The sequence below is a fragment of the Lactuca virosa genome, chromosome 6 (genome assembly GCF_052849685.1).
Source record: "Lactuca virosa cultivar CGN04683 chromosome 6, Lactuca_virosa_CGN04683_v6, whole genome shotgun sequence".
Classification (NCBI taxonomy): Eukaryota; Viridiplantae; Streptophyta; class Magnoliopsida; order Asterales; family Asteraceae; genus Lactuca; species Lactuca virosa.
Window position 1 is genome coordinate 205,616,499 of NC_136431.1, and position 14,766 is coordinate 205,631,264.

General features: G+C 34.0%; 1 pseudogene; it reads left to right on the forward strand.

Moving 5' to 3' along the window:
- The first annotated feature begins 6,706 nt into the window (after window positions 1–6,706).
- Window positions 6,707–11,300, forward strand: LOC145122240 (uncharacterized; annotated as a pseudogene).
- Window positions 11,301–14,766: the final 3,466 nt, after the last annotated feature.

Sequence of the window (14,766 nt, forward strand, 5' to 3'; positions counted from 1 at the left end):
CAAATCAGTTATATTCCTATCCAAGGATATTCCAAACCGTCCACTATAGTATCTCAAGAGGGTTCTGAAATATTCCAATTAATCTCTTTGATTAATTAATATTTAAGCCCTTTAATTAATTGCCAAAATAATTTATAATTATTTTATTAATTCCTTAATAAATTAACAACTTATTTATCTCCATTTCCTTATGTTATTTGGGCCATGAGGTCAACCCAAAAAGACCCTGCTATTATTAGATATATTATCAAAACAGTTAATGACATTTGACACTATTTCCAACAATGTATTAATCCTTCACCAATCTCATCAATACTGAAATGACTATCAAATAATTATTAGCCAATCAAGACAGTCGAGAGGCAGGATCATTTCAGCATGTAGCCTTTCTAAAATCGAACAACCATGCCAATGTGTCTATCCTAGACATCGCTTTCATAAGTAGGTCAATCAGTATAATAATTGTGATTAATGATTAATCTAAATACATGGATTCAAAATAATGACAATGTGTATACTTTATATCAAGTTATACTTAAGTGAAAGTGTAGCTTTTACCCGGTTTACGAATAACTTGGAAAACGAAAAGCGTAACTTCGACGCTTGATCCTTCTCTTAAGGATCCTTTCAAAACTTACAATGCTTCGCTAACGATACTACAGAACAAAAAATTGAATCACGAGGGACCGAGATCGAGAGAGAGAGAGAGAGAGAGACTTGAGAGGAATTAGCAAGGAAATAAGGGAGGCTTAAGCCACTATTTATAGGATGAAAATCATCATTTGCATCGTGATTTCTAATGGGTCGCGTTGCAATCCCTGGTCAGTCTGACTTCTTCTTTCTTGCATGCAACCTTGGGATGTAGAGTCAGGTGCATTAAATGCTCACATCATGAATCCCAAGAAGCGTGCCACGAACTTTATAAAATCGTCGAAATTTATAAAAATCGTAACTTTCACATACAAACTCCGTTTTCGACACTCTTTATATTCACGCATTCGTATTGACATCTATTACAACTTTCATGTTGATCATTTTAGCTAAAAAACAATCTATTTTAACTTTCATTTTTATAAACAAAGGTTTATATCTTTTTATCTTGAAAAGTGAAAACGGGGTGTTGCAGTTGAAGTTGTGCACACTTCACACACTCACTTTTGTCGTACTTGTTCTTGAGGGAGTCTCATAACTGTTTTCCAATGTCCTTCTGAATTGCTTAGAACATGTAATTCTTTACCTTCAAGTCTTCCAGCTTATTTTATGTTAATGTGTGTCTTTGTGCTCCGATGAACATGTCACCTTGAGCCATTTCAACATAGCCTATTTCCATACCCCCACCACTCCTTTGATCGAATTAGAATTTACATCAGCATGCTCTACTGATCAAAGTTGCCATCGAACTTGGTTATTGTCAACATGTTTTGTCGTTCTCCTGTCATATTTTATCCTTCTTCTCTTTCTTTATTTTCTCTCTAGCTCTCACCAATCAGTGGTGGCTCTTATACCAAAATGTTGAAAACACTGCAAAATATTCAACAATTTAGTATTTGAATTGATGAGAACACCATGATCTTATTTCTTTGGAGGCTTTAATTAACAGATCTCCTTAATCCCAAGAGGATCTTATCAATCTAGAAAATCAAATGAGCTACTAAATAACAAATACTCCTATGACTTACGGATTTATTCAAATCAGCTACAGACTAAGGTGTTGTTTGTTTTTTGTCAGCAGATCTTCTTGGCATCTTTTGTCAGCATCGTGCAGACCACGCACAAACATTAGGCTTTGCATAGTGTTTGTTTTTTTGAAGACTGCAGACCTAAAAAGGTATGTGTGTCCTCTTCTTGGCGCAGATGTGGATCACAGTCTTCAAACATCTTCTAGCCTAAAAAAAACACATATATCTTTGTTATTTTTAGCTTAGATTTATTCCAACTTTATCTATGAAAACAATTTGGAAAAAAAAAAGTTACAATACGTAAAGAAAAAAGGTTCGACGACATAATCATGATCTTTGTGACAGATTTATAAATAAAGATTTAATTACAATAATGGTCGTTTGAGGTGTTTATATAGATATGAAAAAAAATCATAATATTGTCTTATATTTTTTATGCCAAATTATAAGATATAATGTTGATTGCTATGGGATAGAACGAGCATAATTATAGTCCATGGGATATAATTATATTTCATTAATTTAACCGAGCAATCAACATTAGATGCTCATTACCAATGTTGATTGCTCGGTTATATTTGATAATTAGAAAAAGTTGAATTCTTATAAGAGAAATTAAATATATACTTCTACCTTTTGTTTCTATTTTTCTTTCTGCATATTCAAGATGAACTTCTACCTTTTGTTTCTATTTTTCTTCCTGAATATTCAAGATGATGGCAAGTGTACTCTAAAATATCTTTAAAGTATCTTACTAGTGTTCATAATTTCTTACCAGTGTTCTTTAAAGTATCTTCAGAATTGTCTTCATAATCTACGTTTGGTGATATTCAGAGACAAGTTCCAAAAATATCATATTTGAATAATATTCTACTTGATCTTTCAAGGAATGTAGGAATCTGTTAATTCCGGAAATCACCCTATCTTATTTCTTAATTGCTAACATAAAACGACAAAACACTCGTTTACGCGTTAGATTTTCCACGTTAATACAAATGAACTTGACACGTTTTGCTTTGAAAAAGCAATAGCAAACTAAACTTTACAAATAGTTAGAAGATATTCATATGATAAACTTTGTAGGGTATGCATATATGTACCTTGAATATGTTTTTTATAGTGTAAAATCATAAACTAACTGTTTTCTATTTCGTTAAATGTAAGAGAAAACATTATTTATTATTTATTAATGACAAATTACTAAAAATACATCATATTAATATCATGAGCATTAAAATTCTTCCTTTTTTCAAAACTTCCAATGTCATTCTCCTAATGTTTTTTTTTTTCAATAAGAAGTTATGTTTAGCGTTTTTTTTTTTTTTCATAACAAGGCATTTAATATAGAGGTTTTTTTCGCATGTATCGAAAAAAATGAGATTTTAAATAGTTTACAGTTTAATATAATATAGTTGTTTTTTGTTTAATATTAAGCTTTTTTTCATATATATTGAAATTATTAGACTAGGAGATACTCATATTTTACATTTACTATTTCTCTATCATCTCAACCGTCACCTTATTTTCTTATCACTGTGCAAAACCCAATAAGTAGTCACACTTTCTCTCACTCTCTCCACTTTTTTAAAGCATGAATATGTGGAAATATACAACTTGCTAAAGCATTAAAAAGAAAAGAAAAAAAGAAAGAGAACATGGTGTCTTTACCACGTGCGGTTCTTCCCCTCAGGTATGGTTGCCACGAACGAGGTCGTGTTTTAGGTGGCCACGAACCAAGACCGTGCACATCATCCCGGTGGCTCTTGGTGGGTCGTGGTCATGGCCCTTCGTGCTCCGGACAACGATTTCAAACGCCCAATCACAATTCATTTCTTCCCGTAATTCTCGTTTGACCTCCTCACGACTACTTTCAATTTATTTTTCTTCCTTCAATATTTACCTATAAATATTATCACTCATCTTCTTAATTTTCACACATTTCTTCTCCCTTTAGTCATCATATATTTTTGTTGTTTGATCTTTTAAAAACCATGCCTCACAAAAATAAGAAATGGTCAGAAGAGGAAGAAGAGAAATTAGCACAACCATGGGTGACGGTTTCGGAAGAAGGTGCCGGTCACACGTTTGGTTCTTTTTGGAGAAATGTTGAAAGTGTTTTTCATAGTTTAATGAGTTGTGTGATTCGAAATATTGATGAAATATGCTCGAAGTGGCGCGATATGAGGGTCAAATGTTTTGAGTTCAATGAAATTTACAACTTTGTTATAAACAACGTAGACGAAGCCAATATCGATCCAGTTAATGTGGACATGGAGCAATATTAAAACACAAATCATAAATGTTTTGGACATGTCAAAGCTTGGCAAAAGTTGAAGAATTCCCCAAAATGGAATAACTTTGCTTAAAACACAAATCAGAAGTTTGGTATTTTTATGTTTTTAATTTTTAATGTTATTTTTATTTTAATTAATGTAATTTTTATTTTTAATGTTATTTTTATTTTATTATTTTAATTAGTGTAGTTTTTATTTAATGTAAATTGGTATTTTAAATTAATCGAAAACTAGTATTAAAAAAAATTATATGATTTTTATGTATTTTTATTTAAATTTAATTAAAAAAATGAGGTGTAGTGGTGTGTTTAGTGGTAGGTATCTCATATGTTTAGTGAAGGTTAATGGTGATGATGTGACACCCACCACTATAGTGGTTAGTGGTGGGTATAACGGATGACCTTACCTTCACCACATCGACAATATGGTATTTCACTATCGCAATGGATGGCCTAGCTCACCCCACTGCACTATGAGGTGGGAGTACTCCTTCCGATTTAACACCTCGCTCCCGAGTCTCATTTAACGAGGGAAAGGGAGATAACCGAAAGGAATCGGGAGGAAAGGAGGATCGATCTTGTTCCCGAGTTTTTTTTTTTGGGTGGATTTGGACAGAAAAGAAGAGAAGATAAGGGAAGATCTTCCCTCCTAATCTTCCTCCCAAATTGGAGAGATTTGGAGAGAAGTCATCTATATCTCCAACCGATTTATTTGAAGTGTACCAAATTAATTTTCTTATCACTATTTCAACGCACGCTGCAAACCAAAAAACATGATCTGCATTGTCAACTCTCAAGCATTCATCAGGTCTGCATCAATTCGTCCCTGCAATCTGCAATCTAACAGGTTAGCTACAGTTTTCTTAATTGCATATATGTTCGTCTGATGTGAAAATCTTCTGTTCTTGATGTTCTTAATTGCATCTATAGTGAACACATATATAAAGAAACTCAATAAGAACATATGTTAGCTATGAGATTTGGTTTCAACCTTTTGGTTTTTAGCTGGCTCAACTATTAAAATTTTTGTGTGGCAAACCTTTGATAGTTTCTTGTATCCACATATTGGATTAACAACGACCACAATCGTCAATTTCTTGTCTTTCATGTTCATAGCTATGGATTGAATCCCTACATTATATAAATATAATTTTGAATTAAGAAACTCAATCAAATATGAAGGTACCAAAGCGTATTTTAAGAAACCGAACGCACAAAACTCACCTTCAAGGCTTGAAATTGCCTTCATAGCATTCCTTTTACATTTATCGTCATGTACTCCCACTCCATAGACCACTTTTTGTATTAAATTTAATAAATGGAAAATGTAAAGGATTCTTTCTTATGAGTTGACGAAATTATCATAACTAAAAGAACATTATATTGACATTTTTGACCTTGGGTTCGGCCATGTGATCGATAGTAGTGATGAATAGTAGCATGTACATAACTAGAAATAGAAAAACCAAAATGCACATCTCCATAACAATCAGCTTAATAGTATATTGTTTTTGTTTTAGTAGCATTTTACTAACTTTAAAAAAATTGTGATTCCAAGTAAAAAAAGAAATTACACACTGAACATATATATATATATATATATATATATATATATATATATATATATATATATATATATATATACCAGCAAATGGTTCATTAGTGTTTCTACAGAAGCTGTTTCATCTGGCCCTACTTCATACAACCCAATATGATTTTTTTATTGGAATATACTACCATCTTGAATCATTCTTTCTACACCAAGACCCGAAACCATGTTTGGACCCTCTTTCTCCGGGTCGATCATGCTCCAATCTGTAGCACCTACTTTTGTAGCATTTACCTTTGTTGGAGCTTTAAATTGCAAACTCCGGGAAGAAGTATGTTTTAACATAATCTTCTCATGCTCATGCATGGCCCCTGGAGTGCCTCCAAACTTGCAAGATGCCATGTCCGGGCATGGGGAAGAGTTCATAATTATGGATGATGCAGTGGTGATCATACCAGTCATTGATAATTAATAAATTCTTATGTCGGAATTGCAATAGACAATGATTTCGTTATTTAACTATTTATAGACCAATAGAGAATAATTATACCCTTCAACATTTTTTCTAAGAGTTGTACTGTATATATACCATCTGATGAATGGTTCATCATTTTAGTGAATCATGTTGCAAAACAACTTCAAAAAAATTTTATAACAAAAATAACTAAGTAGAACTAATGTAACTTGTAAGTAATAACCTAAATACCAATACTTGTATACGTTAAATGTAATATTTTTTCTTTATAATGTTCATTTATGATGCTCTCTTTATAGTCCTTCACATTTTGTACATAAAATAAGTCACACTGAATTCAATGGATAATGACCTTCCTTCACCCGCTCATATTCTGAAATCAATACAAATGCAAGTTGTTCATCTATTTTGCTTGTTAATGGCTATTCTAGCACAACGCAAACTTACCATCAACAATGGTCCTAATTTACCTACTAGAGAAACTCTTTTTAAAATGACGACGTGTAAGAGAAGAGTTGTTACATAACCTTTCAAAATGTGGTCAATGTCGTGAGCTTATTCGTATGAGTGAGCAAGCTTTTAAGAAGTTATGTGTTATCTTATGATGTGATGCTGTTCTTCGGCCTACTCAACGCATGTCCGTTGAAGAGCATGTTGCAAGATTTTTGCACATTGTAGGTAATGATTTGAGAAATACATTTGTCTCTTAGATGTATCGGCATTCTAAATCCACAACGAGTAGGTGCTTCCATAGAGTTTTGCGCTCGGTTATAGCATTAGAAAGTCTTTATATTCAACAACCACAAGGTGATGTTGTCCCCAAAGAAATTCGAGAGAAAAAGAGATTCTTTCCTTATTTCAAGAACTATGTAGGGGCAATTGATGGTACACATGTTCGTGTCAAAGTACCTAATAAATATGCCCCTAGATATCATGGCTGCAAGGGATACCCAACAATAAATGTCCTAGTTGCTTGTTCATTTGATTTAAAGTTTACGTATGTTTTAGCCGGTTGGGAGGGTACTACATCAGACTCAAGGATACTGAAGAATGCGCTCAATAGAGATGATAAACTAGTAATTCCAAATGGTAATTTTTAATACCAACTTTTCATTTTGTGCTTAAGTTGTTATTCAAAAACTAATTACAACTTATTTATTGGTCGCTATTATTTAGTAGATGCGGGTTTACCTCACTCAACTACATTAATGGCGCCATATAGAGGTGTTAGGTATCATTTAAAAGAATATTTAGCTTGGGCCCCACAAAATGCTAGAGAATTGTTCAATCTTCGCCACGCTTCATTACGTAATCCTATAGAAAGGGCATTTGGTGTTTTAAAAGAAGGTTCCTTATCATTAGAAGTACATTGGAACCTTTTTATTCTTGTGAAACACAATCAAACATTTTTTTGGCATGTTGTATTTTACATAACTTTTTGATAGTTGAAGATCATGACAAAGATCTTGAAGACGAGGTATTACAAGAGGTATTAAGTGCACCAACAGAGGAAGTGAGACATAATTCAAGTGGTGCGCGTGAGGGTAATAGCATGGCAGAACAACTGAGGAACTCAATTGCAAATCAAATGTGGACTGATTACTTATTGAGTCCAAACAATGAAATAAATATGTCAACGTAGTTTAAGAGTATTTTGTTATAGTACTTCATTTGCAATTTGGTTTTTTATTGAACATTGTTTTGTGAATTTATTTGTGTTATTTAGTTTTTTTTTAATGTTATTTTTTATAACTTGTACACTTTATAACTATGTTCTTTTTATAATAATGTATGTTTCTTTTTATGTTATGTAGAAACCGATAATGAACAACCAAGATCCTTTTGTAAATGTCGATAAGAAGTCACTCGTGAACTGGACATAACAGTTGGATGTTGCATTTGTTGATGCAATGGTACAACAACAAGAAAAAGGATATAGGCTTAATGGAAATTTTACTACACAAGCGTATGTGAATATAGTTGAGGAGCTCAATAAGAAATTTAACATGAATTTAACTAAAAGTAATCTAAAAAATTGTTTGAAAAGTTTGAAATCTGGTTTTCACAATGGTATAACATGTTCCATGAGATTTCCTTGAGTGGGTTCGGTTGGAATGCTGAAACCCAACTAATTAAAGCAGATGATCAGGTTTGGGATCACTTAATTAAGGTTAGTGTTCGTCTTACGTTGTATTTTGGTTTTGTTTTATATTATGTTATTATTAAGATTTTTAATGTATTTTGGGGTTTTTAAACAGTCAAAGCCTGAAGCAGTTATACTGAAGACAAAAAAGGTGGCCAACTTTGAGCAAATGTTGGTATTATTTGCGAGAGATAGAGCTTCAGGAGAAAATGCTGAAACAACAAAGGGGAGAAATGCCAGGTTTAGCAAGACTACGGACATCAAAATAGAAAGTATTTCAGAGGTTGATGATTTATTGGCAAGTAATGATGTTACACTGGAGAACCAACATATAGATGATGATGAATATGACATTCAAGTGGTATCTCCTAAGCCTGAACAAAATTCAAGTGCGAAAAGGTGCAAAACTAAAAAAAAAAAAAAAAAACTCGTACATGATGTAGAAAAGGAAGCTGAACCTCAGCCTCAACCTGAACCTGAAACATTTGAAACAAAGATTATGAATGATGTTGGTGATATCGCTAATGCTGTGACATCCCCTAATTTCTCGGCCAGAAAAGACCGATTTAATTTATGCTTTTAGAATAAAATCAGAGAAATCCTTTTAAAAGATATTGCGGAATTGGTCCCCAAAACAAAACATGATAAAAGTTTATCAAAACCTTTCTTTAAGAAATATATAATTTCCTTTTATATCAAAACCTCGGGATGTCATGTTCCGATACAGATCAAAAGCATAAACAAGACATTATAAGCCTTACAACAGTTATTTACAACTACTGGCCTATAATCCAAAAAAAAATCTCTCATCATCCTCCGACTATGCCCGGGGTCCACTACCTGTAACATAAAAAGCTGAGTGGGTCAGGCTTGGGAGCTTGGTGAGCATATAGAGTTTTCAACCCACAATAATAATAAACTTATTAAGTTCACCAATCAACAATAACCCCGATTACCCATTCCCGTTATCCTCACTTTACGTCCCTAAACACCTATCACAAGGGACCTAGCCTAAGGAATATCATCGGGATGGACACTACTGCTAAGGGGACTCCTCAGCCATACATGTCCTAAAGGCAACCATGAGGGGGATGAAGTACGCCAATGAACATTTAGTTCATCAACACCTACAAGTTGCGAACCTGCTACTGTGCCACTAGACTGTCTAGAAAGGTTCGTGGTCGTCATCTATACTCCGCTAGACAACTACAACAACAACAACAACATCGAGACCTCTCACCATTTTAACACACATCGACTATTTCGTCTACCCATGTTCTACCCAACATATTTGTAGATAAAATACATATACAGTTTAAAACTTGTATAAAACATATGTTCAACAGTCACCTCAAATAAACACTTAATATAATTACACATAACACGTATTTTATAGAAAATACTTCATATCTAGGTGTAAGATGAAAGTGACTACACACTCACATGATTTGATGATAATCGGGCAGCACTTCGTTTCCTAAAACGATCGTTTCTAATAAAACCAGAAGTTTTATTGAGAAACCGGGCTCTACGAGGGTCGGGCTTCAAAACCGAAAAGATAAATTTATCGGGTTTCTCGGGCACTTCGGGACGTATTTCGGGTGCTATAATTGATATCGGGGCTTTGGGGGAAGTTGGAATGAAAGTAATATTGAAAGAGGGGTTAAAAATGACAATTTTTCAAAGTATCACCGGGGGGTCTCGCACCCTCCTATTTATAGGGGCGAGGCTCCTGATCCAACGGTTGAGAGGCTACCAGGTGGCATCAGATCCGAAGAGGGGTCACGTGGGTCGCACATGCGAGGGTCTTGCTGTGGCCTTCTGATTGGACCGGAGTCTAGGTCCAAGGGTTCGGTCGTGGCGCTATGTGCGAAGCTCGGACATGCGAGAAAGGGGCACGCGTCGGATGCGACGCGAGGACACGGAGAAGGCACGAGGCAGCTTCTGATTGGCCGAGCCTTCGGTCCGAAGAGGGTGCGACACGCGTCGACAGGTGGTCTCGGATGACTCAGCATATCAGACACGCGGCATGCTGCGAGCGAGGGTGACGTGGCCGAACACCAGCCATGCGAAATTCCTCAGTTTTAGCATTTTTTTCTCGATTTTCATGTCCGAACATCTAAAATCCATAACTTTCGCATACGAGCTCCGTTTTTGACGTTCTTTATATGCACGCATAGGTAAAATTATGCTCTACAACTTTCGTTTAGACTTCGTCGGCTAGTTTTGAATTTAATTTTTATATTATTATTTTTAACAGACCGAGACAGGAAATCCGTTAAAAATTCATAACTTCTTCATCCGACGTCCGTTTTCGTCTGTCTTTTTACCGTTGTACTACTATTGACGAGACCTTCGATTCTCGTTTAGGTTGTGTCGACTAAAAATCACTCGATCTAAAATTCGAGTTTTTAGCTGTCTATTGCTAAGCTGGAACTTAGAAAAATCATAACTTCCTCATACGAAGTCAGATTTGGACGTTCTTTTTATACATACTCTCGGTTTAATGAACACTACGAATTTCGTTTAGATCACTAAGGCTAAAAAGTAGTTTATCAAAAACTCACTTTTTACGTCATTCGGCACCGTGCCGGTTTTGTCGCGAAACTTCGACAGGTCATAACTTCTTCGTTATAACTCGGATTTCGGTATTCTTTATATATCCGTAATCCTTGTCACGACCACTACAACTTTATTAATAGATATCGGCTTTATCTAATATTTATTTTCGACGCTCATTTTTATTCTTAATTAATTAAATTCTAGTAATTAAGCATAAAACACATAATATTCACATAATTCATTTTCATTTCTTCAAAATGAGTTACAAAGGTTAACCTAGACTATCACATCAATATTAATGTCTAGCCTAGAAACACGGGCATTACAAATGCTATGAGGGAAGGTAACAAAATCTTTGAAAGAGCTTACCATCGTGAGTTAACAGGTGATGAAATTTATCAAGAATTGTAGTCGATGGGTTTGGAACCCCATGAAATACCAGGTGCTCTCATGTATTTGGTCGTAATCAAGCAGATGTGAGGACGTTGTTTACTTGTCCAATGAACATACGTAAGGATATACTAAAGACAATGATGGGCACAGGTAATGTTGGAAAATTAGGGTTTGTAGTGGCGATCTGGATACCAATTGGATCGTGAGAACACTTTCCGAACTGATATTTCTACCTTATGCCTGGGTTGCAAGAAATTCAGCCTAGGATAATCGAAGAGGACACTTACGATTCTAGGCATAGAAGTCGTAAGCCAACTTACTAGAAGGATTTTGTGTTTGTTTGATGAAAACGAGAGCTTAAGAATTTTGTGTATATCTTCTCAAAGAGAAGAGTCGTTTATATAATAAACGAGATTAGGGTTTCTCTTAGGGTGGGCCGTCATGGGTTGCTTTGGAAGCAAGCTAGGGAAATCTGGATTTTAATGAGGATTTAGGGTTTCCAAAACTAACGAATTTCATTAGTTTTACCATAATCACCCAAGAAATTGAATTTCCCACTATGGTTCCATATTTTGGATTTAGGGATCCCAACCAGGGGCTCTGCCCCTTGGACCCCGCTAGGGGCGCTACCCCCGGACCCCCGACTTGTCGTCGAACCGGCTTCTAATTCAATCTTATACATGCGTGCACTCCACACAAACCCGTACATATATTAGAGTACAATTTATGAAATCCCTTAGCTCACATGTTAGTTCCAGTTACATAGAATGACATGGTGACACTAAAATCACCAACAGGTAAATGATGAATTAGGAGAATAGGTGTTTATTTCTTGTTTCGTTGTTTGACTTATTTTTGGCTTCATGAATTGAATTATGGTTTTTGGAATCGTAGTCTAGTCTGATTAAACTACATTGTTTTGGACAAATTTTAAAGTTTGGTTTCTTTTTAATTAGACAAATGCTATTAAAAGATAGCCACAAATGTTTTTATTTTAATATTATTTATTTTTGCTACCATTGATAATTTAATTGAATATTATATAGTGGTGGTATTTGACTAAATATGTATGTATGTGTGTAAACGAATGTGAAGACACAAATTATGAAGATTACATGCAAATCAATATTTTTTTTTTCAATTTGAACTATGTATGTAATATGATTGCTAAAAAAATAAGGGTAAAATTCTAATGTTTTTATTAAGCTTTATTTTCTTTTATTTTCCTTCGAACTCGGGAACACATTTTTAAAAAAACTTTATTTTCTTTCTTTCGAACTCGGAAACACGAAAAAGTTAATCACTTCCTTCCCCTCCCTTTCTTTTCTCTCCATATTTTCCTTCCCTTTCTTTTCTTTCATTTAATGAAAGTTGGGAACATGATGTAAATGTTTTAATAGACACAAAATCAATGTAATAATTTGTTGAGTAATTATCTTATAATAGATTGTGTTTTTCTAATATTTGTATTTTTATTTACCTTTTATAAATTGTTATTAAAATGTGTACACTCATCAATAATATTGGATATGTTACAATCTTGGTGTGAAATGGGGTGAGATGAAGAAAAATAAAAGAATGTTTAAGTGGTTTTTATGGGGAAAATGAAAAGGATAGAGATAACATTATCCTTGTCTCTTGTCGGGTCCAATGCTTTCGGTTCATTGTCTCGAACCCAAGCCAACCCATGCAGAGGCGTAGCAAAGATTTTGTTTTAGGGTGGGCCAAATATTTTATAAAATATGAACGGTAGTAAAATACTTCAAATGATAACAAAATGTAACAATATATGCAGCAAAAGGTATTCTATTTGTGTATAATTTGAAATTTTTAATGGGTAGGTCATATGGAAATTCACTTCCTCTGGTCTTTGTTCTTTGGTAGTTAATAAAATTATATATATATATATATATATATATATATATATATATATATATATATAACCTCAAATTTATTTGGGTGGGCCTTGTACTAATGTGGCTACGCCACTGCTCTCACCCTTCCATTCAACGGTTCATGGTTCTTTGAAATTCAACCCATTTATATTGTGGTTGTTGTCATTTTCTAATTCATTATATGCTTTTCATTCTACCCATCCCTTCTTCTACGTATTTAGCGCGGATCGAAATAGATTAATTCCTAAATTTAGAATTTGGATTTCTTTGGTAGATCGATTTAAATTAGAAATAAACTTGGCGCTTACTGAAAAGGTCATAACATAAATTTTCAAGATATATCTCTATATGTTCATTTTCTTTTATCGTCATTTATATTTTTCAGTTAACTTATAATATAGTTTTGCCGAATGTTATTATTTTATCATCTACTAACTAGTTTATCAAACAAAGCTATACGGCTCTACAATAAAATTGACCCTTACCTTACATCAAATAAAAAAAAATAGGATCGATCAGACCCTGATCGGTAAATGATCAACTTATCACCATTCCTTTCGGAGGAATTCAAAAATACTATGATGACTCTGTTATTTTATTATGTTTTTTTGTGTGTGATTTGTCTGTGATTAAGCAATCCCAAAGTTGCTTTTTTATTTGATCAATTAAACTAAGGAAAAAAGAATCTTGTTTTTTTTCGCTCTATAAATATTGTTAAAAGACCTCTGGTGTGAAAAAAGGTTTGTGACGCTGAACTGGACTTCCACTAAGAAAATCGGAAATACCTAACTAAAAGCTTAATTTTTCAATTAAAAGCTTAGTTTTTCACTAGTTTGTCCAATGTCCTAAAGAAACAAAATATTTAAATATGTTTGTTTATACGTTTTATCTAAAATATCTCACTTTCTCATATTTCAACCTAATTCGATGTTTCAACACTTGTACATGAATTAAGTTAGGGTTTTTAATTTTAAACTAAACCAAACGGAATCCAAACCTTAAATTAGTTCATTCCGATAACGACGAATATGAATCTTGTTCGGTTCTCAATTTAAGTTGGAAAAAAAAAATCTACTGTGAAATTTATACTAGAAAACCGAAAAATCTAAAAACAAATTATTATGTAGCGGTCATAATCATTTTAAATAAACTTTATTTTTAATTTAGACAAAATTTCATAAATGGTCTTGTGGTTTCATAAAATCTGAAGTTTCGTCCCTAATTTTAAAAAACCTCACGGATGATCTATTATAGCTCACTCCGTCGGTATTTGTCCGTTAAGTAAATGGTATTTTCGTTATTTCACTACTCAGTGACCATTTATGATGTTTTCTCTTAACTTTTTTTTTTTTAAAATGAAATTTAATATGCAAGAGGTCCCACCTCTCTCTCTCTCTCTCTCTATCTCTCTCTCTTGAAAACAATGTTTGACTGAAAAAGTCAATGTTTCTCCTCCCTTCAATCTCACTCAACGACTCCTAATCTGAACCTAATAACCTCTCATTTGTGACATCGTCAACACCACCTACGATCCAATATCACCGCCTTTGGTCCACCTCTGCAAAAGCTCTCTTCGACCACCATTTTGGGTCTAATGGCTACAAAATAGTTACAAGGGGGAAAAGAGGCTCTGATCGTTACCAGTGAGGAAGGAAAAAAGAGGGATTGGACTCTTCGTCGGAGGTCCAATGGCGGTAGCGGTTTCCAGCGAGAGGCAACACCAAACCACCGTCAATGCAACACCATCAATCTCCCCCGCCACAAACGTTACCATCCA